This window comes from Pteropus alecto, unplaced genomic scaffold (genome assembly GCF_000325575.1).
Source record: "Pteropus alecto unplaced genomic scaffold, ASM32557v1 scaffold71, whole genome shotgun sequence".
In the NCBI taxonomy this organism is placed as follows: Eukaryota; Metazoa; Chordata; class Mammalia; order Chiroptera; family Pteropodidae; genus Pteropus; species Pteropus alecto.
This window is the reverse complement of record NW_006433024.1, coordinates 15083971-15088732: the sequence shown is the minus strand read 5'-3', so window position 1 is coordinate 15088732 and position 4762 is coordinate 15083971. Positions and strand designations below refer to the sequence as shown.

Below are 4762 nucleotides of genomic sequence, written 5' to 3'. Positions count from 1 at the left end.
AAAAGTTATCTACTAGAAAAATTATTTTCCCACCAGAAATATCTAGAAATGCTTATTTTCTTATAACCTTGACCACACTGGCATTTAAATTTTATTTTTAATTTTAATTCTTAAAATTTCTTTCTGGCCTTTTTGATATTTCAGGCTGTTACCTTGGCCACATGCTTCTCATTCTCAGCCTGTTGCTATCAGATGTCATTTGGACATTGGTCCAGCCAGATACAATTGTGCTTTATTCTATATAGGGTCAGGAATTACCCCCAGCTCTCTATCCCCAGCTCTCTGTCTGAAACATGGCCTTTTTCCACCTACTACTTCCCGAATTTCCAACATGTCAACAATTATCCTTGGACCAAAGGGGCAAAGGAGATTTTCTTTTAAATTTTGTTTGATAATCATACAGAGATGGTGACATTGGTACAGAGGGTTCTATTACTCAGAGTTGTAAATTTCATCAGTGTCTAAGTTCTTAAAATTTTTTTTCATGTTACAACAAAGCTCTTTCTTCACTTTTACTTAACTTCAAAATTGATGTCTAGGATGACTGCCAGTAATATTATATCATCCCATATGTTTTGCTTAATTACACTATTTCCTGAATTCATTTTTTGAAGATTTTTCTCCACCTCGTCATCAAAACATTATGAACACTCTCTGTCACTCAGATTAGAAGATAAAACCTCTTTTTAAATGATATCTATTTGAAATGTTTCCAGAGTTTGGGTAGGAGATGATAAATCATCTTGATCATTTAAATCCATGTTATAAATCACAGGATATCAGAATCTTATGTACATGGGATTGAGTTAATCTAAATGGCAAGCCCAATAAGATTCTAACAAGGTTTAGATGTCTTTCAGGTTTGAAAAATCTTTTCAATTTACAGTATGTTAAATCTGTTAAATCTTGGGTTATTTTTTTCCTAATGTATTTGTGTCGATTCTATGCATGATTCATGTATCAATATAAGAAAAATATCTACATAAAATAAATACTTATATTATACAGGACATTAAAATGCATTATAACTCAAATAGGATGCTCTCTAGGGAACCTTATATTTCTTTTTTATTTTTACATCTTCAACAAACTGTAAATGATTGTGGTCACTGGAATATATTTGCATATAGATTTTATAAATTATGTGTCTTAAGGCAAGTGATGGATTTACTAACAAAATTATGGAACACCTTATTTTCTTTATATTATTTCTTTTTACCACTTAGAAAGATAAGTACCCAGTACATATCACCAAGTTGTAATGTGAAAAACAAATGTCTAATTGTACTAACGTGTTTCTCCACTAAACATTCTATATCTTCACTAATATTTTGACATCAATCTGTACTTTACCTTTATAAAATTTCTCTAATTCCTCTCCTTCACTATTCCTTATACATCCCAAACTCTTTTACTTAGAATGATTTAAAAAAAAAAAAAAAACAACTCTCTGCAGGTAGAATAAGTGTAGTTACAGATCTATGAACAAATCTTTATTTTAAATATAAAAATAGAAGAGTTATTATATACAAGAGGAGAAATATTACATTTCCTTAGAAGTAAATTGTATGATAAAGAGAATGGGGAAGGAAATTATAAAGTGAGTATACTTAATTAAGTCATTCAGAAATTTCAAAATTCAGACCCTTGAAGTGTATTACTTAACAATAAAAAAAAAAAATCACAGTAGAACATGGAGCAATTCTTGTGCTATAGGATAAGCAACTCCTGCTTAGACTTCTGTGTGCTTCAAGATAACCCTGTAGACAATGTGTGAACAAAGAGCTGCTTCTGTCAGAACATGACATAGGACACACATTCCTGGGCCCTACCTAAGATTAAGTATGCAAAATATCTGGGTATAGGTCCCAGAAATCTGTAGTTTTAATAAGCACATCAGAAAATTCTTAAGCAATTGAAAACTTTAAAACATATGTTAGAATCCAATTTTTAGAAAACATGGACTCGGAAAAGTTAAGCGATATTTGCAAGATTATACACCTATGTGACCTACTGAAATCTCAGAACAGGTCTTCGATTCCTCATCAACTGCTCTTTCTATAATGCTAGACTGGATATATATTCAGGTTTTCTTACCTTTGACCTTGAACTCCAATTCTTCTCCTTTATGACATCTAGTTAGAAATAATTATATATGTGATAGAAAGCATCTAGTACAGGACCTGGTACCCAAAAGTCATTATGAAGCTACCAGAAGAAACTGAGTGGCTGAGAAATCCTCTGTCGCACTGATGTTACAAAGTAGGGGCTGAGGGTTAAGATTTTATCCATCTATATCCATTATAGACATCCAATAAATAGATAAGGAAAAAAACACTAAGTCTCTCTAGGCCAAGAGTTGGATAATTGGTGAAGGCTTACAGTTACCATTGATACTGTCAAGATTGATGGGATATTAAAAAAAAATAGATACAATATGATATTGCATTTCTCAAAATCATAGTTTCGTATAATATACATACTCCTCTGATTTTGTGTGATAGTGAAACCCATGTGAGAACATGAAAGATTGCCAAATCTGATAAACCATTGTTTCTTAATCCTCTCCCACTCTCCTCTTTCTCTTTCTTCTCTGTGTCTATTCTATTCTAAACCTGCTGTGTATTGTCTAGTCACAAGGTCAAGAGGGTGGGTCATGAATCACAGAGTATCTTTCAGGTCATTTGAAATGGCAGAATGGATCGAGAGAGTCAACCTTGTGGGTTGGTCTAGTTGGTTATTTTATCTGAGAGTATCAGAGAAAGACTGAATGAAGACCTAAAGTCAGCTATTGACAAGCTGTTTAGAAAAGCATCTATGATGGAGAAAAATGAATACATAACTCTCAGAAGGAGATTTATCTCTTACTTTAGCAGCTCTTCAGCTCCTAGCAATCTCTATGTTACTCATTTGTCCTAGCCCTTAAAGATAATTTTTAACTGAAGGTCAGTGGCCTGCCCTGTTCCCTTAGGAAGAAAAGGTTATTCTGCCAGGAAGATTCATTATCTGTATATAAACAAGAGCTGTGTTCTTCATCTAGCAGAGTTGGAAGTGACTGAGCACAGGGTGACTCGGTTTTCTAACATTTTTGTCTTCCATGATTCTTATTTCATCAAAACGTCTAGAAAAATAAAGCAATGGGTGCTAAACAACGTCATTGCTGTCCCTCTGTTTTTTTTCCATCCATATTCCCAACCCTACACATACAAGATTATCAATTTTTTCTCACTTCCATTTTTATTTCCTCTGTCTCTCCATTTTACCCCCACCTTTATTCCCTTCCTGCACATTGTCTTGCCCATTGCATGACAATTTAAAATACTTTTACAATTTAAATAACATTTAAACCCATATTAGGTCTGTGATCCAGTCTATCCTCTTTCCTCAGAGTCATGTGTGAATCTTGATTCTACAGCCACGTATCTATTTTAGTTTCCTTATAATTTGCCTGGAGAATCCCTAATCAAGTCCCATAAAGTCCCTTGTTCAGGAAGCTTTGGTCTGGAGACAGAAGGCATAGCCCTGAGCTCATATAATTCCAATCCTTTGTGACATGTACAGTGTAGAATTCATTAAAGGGCCATCTATTGCATCCTGTCATATTAATCCGCAATGCAATTCTCGTTTCGCTTGGTCGTGATGTCACTCTTTGGGCTTTGTTTGTTTCAGAATCAGTGTTCACAGATTTTGAAATTAAATATCCTGATATCCTCTACTACTGCTATGTTCTTTTTTCCCAAGAAATATTGCATTTTTTTTCCTTCCTGGCTTTGGTTCATTCTGTTAAATTGTGTATTCAAAATAAATACTACAACTGAAAGATTTATGGTAGAATCAAAGCAAAATATATTCTTAATGTGTCAATATTTATTTCAATTTCCTCATAAATCTTCAATGTCTCTTAAGAAAGTCTTTTTTTCTAATTTGGATGTTTTAAAGCTAAATAATGTTGAATTAGCTACCTAAATCTATCTAAAATGATTTTTAATGAAATTATTTAGTTGAAGACAAGCATTGTACATAGGGTACTGTATGGAAGGTAGTAAAACATTCATATTATTTATACAGTTAAGGTTTCATTTATCCCTTGAATATCCCCACGCCTATTGAACTGATTATGCACAGTAACTGTGAGAGCTTCATAGACTGACACTGGATTACACCCTGCCTTTCCATTATTATGTATATATATTTTTATGCCTACAGCACCTGGTCTTCCTAGGCAGTCTCCCATCCAAGTACTAACCAGGCCCAACCCTGCTTAGCTTCCGAGATCAGATGGGATTGGGCTTGTTTAGGGTGACATGGATACAGACATTTTTTTTTTTTCTTGACTTTATCTTATCCCCCAAGCAAGGCTACATGCTCTTTGAGGACTTTGTTTTCTGCTGTTATAGCCCTTTATACCTGACTTTGTTTTAATCAAGTGCCTAATGGCTATGGTGGGTTACTTCCTGATATTTCTTTTCCATTTTTGATGGCTCGGTTCTCCAGGACAAAACTAGGCCTTGGTCCTATACCCTAGCCTGGGGCATTCAGCCTCAGACATTTTGTGAGCACTCAGCAAATCGTTCTCATCCTGGAATTGTGTTGAAGACAAATAATAATTTATTTTTTTCTCTCAGTAGAGCACAGTGCATAGTAGATATTCAACAAATACCTCCTAAAGTAGATGACATAATTAATGGATCACCTAGCATACAACAAGTGCTTTAATATGTTAGCTATCACTCTTAATCCATGGATATGCCTCAGGTATTTG

The 4762-nt window shown here is 34.1% G+C and overlaps 1 pseudogene; it reads right to left on the bottom strand.

The window, feature by feature from the left end:
- Positions 1-4197: 4197 nt before the first annotated feature.
- Positions 4198-4316, bottom strand: LOC112476633 (annotated as a pseudogene).
- Positions 4317-4762: the final 446 nt, after the last annotated feature.